The sequence below is a fragment of the Neoarius graeffei genome, chromosome 13, assembly GCF_027579695.1.
Source record: "Neoarius graeffei isolate fNeoGra1 chromosome 13, fNeoGra1.pri, whole genome shotgun sequence".
In the NCBI taxonomy this organism is placed as follows: Eukaryota; Metazoa; Chordata; class Actinopteri; order Siluriformes; family Ariidae; genus Neoarius; species Neoarius graeffei.
The window spans coordinates 71,020,256-71,021,822 of NC_083581.1; the positions used below are offsets into that span (position 1 = coordinate 71,020,256).

Here is a 1,567-nt window from a genome sequence, read left to right on the forward strand (position 1 = left end):
ACATGTATGTTTATATACTTAGACACAGTGAGTCATAATTTTAGCTGTTAAATGTAATTACGTTAGAAAAAAAAACTGTCTTGAGTTAGCAAAACCACAAAACTGTTCACACTTTAGTTGACAAAAACACCAGTGACATGTGTCACGTCTGCAGCACCGTCGCTGACATCCTGGCTAAAATCCAAATAACTCTCTATGGGACGCACAGTGCACTACATCAAGTGTGGAAGTCGTTGTTTAATCGTCTGTGTAGTGCACTTGTATAGGGAGCCATTCGGGATTCAGCCCCCGTCTGGCTGAGCCAAATGAGCTAGCTTGGGTAGCTAAAGAGCTAACAAAACGCGACAGAGCAGAAATAAGGTAAAGACATTGTCTTATCAGTTTGAAAAACAATACTAATTTAAGTTATAACGTGTGTTAATGGTACGACTCGATCGTTAGTAGGAAAACGCTCGATATTTAGACGTGACAACCTAAAGCGGATTAATGTTTCTCGAGAACCCGTCGGCGTTGCTATGGCAGCCACCACTCGCCAGATGCCGTTTAGCTTAGCTAACGTTAGCCGGCGACGTAAACTCGCTCAAACACGCTATGGGCAGTTTGTTTTGTCACCTAGTGTCACCTTCCATCAACCAGCAATACAGCACACACCTGCTGAGTTATTTTCCTTACCTGGCGATCGACTCTGATTGCTGTATTTATATAGCAGGAGCACTGTTTGTTTTCTCGGGCGAAGGCAGCATCTCCGGGATCTTTTACCTGAAATCCCAAACAACTTCCGGGCCTGTGTTCGGATCTAGACCTGACTAATCTATCTGTGGAATCACGATCAACAAATCATCACACCGAGAGCATCGATCCTTTGTTTTGAATGTGAGGAGTGACAGGATACTTGGTGCAGGTGGCAGATACTGAGCTTAAAGCAGATACGCAGAACCTTTATTTTTAAATAAATTTCTGAGTGGATAGTATCTCCATCCTTGACTCTTGTATGCTGCATATATATATATATATATATATATATATATATATATATATATATATATATATGAGTGATTCCACGCTTATGGGTACTGAAATGGGGACATGAACTTATTTTTAAAAATTCACCTAAAACCATTTCTTTTTTTACCATCAGGTCACAAAACATGTAATCTTTAATGAATGATATGTTAAAAGATAACTTTAATTTTCTGAGATGTAATAAAAACATATTTATATGCCAAAGTCAGAACGTAACAGAAGTGTCGTGGACATATATATTCTCAATTTTAACAATGTAGAATTACTTTTTGAAACATAGGAAGGTGATGTTTTAGCAAATATAATTAATAAACATGTGTAGTAGAATAAACATACACATTCTTTCAATAAGATTAACATGGTATATAGCTAGACTGTAATTAATTTGTAACAGACGCGAGATGGACAATCGTAACAGAAGTAATGTAACAGACATCATTTTGGAACTCATAGGCTTGACTTTGGCATATAAATATGTTTTTATTACATCTCAGAAAATTAAAGTTATCTTTTAACATATCATTCATTAAAGATTACATGTTTT

General features: G+C 36.8%; 1 protein-coding gene across 1 annotated transcript in view; it reads right to left on the reverse strand.

The window, feature by feature from the left end:
* The window catches only part of ikzf4 (IKAROS family zinc finger 4), a 15,736-nt gene extending 14,952 nt beyond the window's left edge, over positions 1 to 784 (reverse strand). Inside the window, exon 1 of the mRNA XM_060938454.1 lies at positions 673 to 784. The gene's annotated coding sequence lies outside the window, so the exon portion shown is untranslated. The remainder of the gene's footprint in view (positions 1 to 672) is intronic.
* Positions 785 to 1,567: the final 783 nt, after the last annotated feature.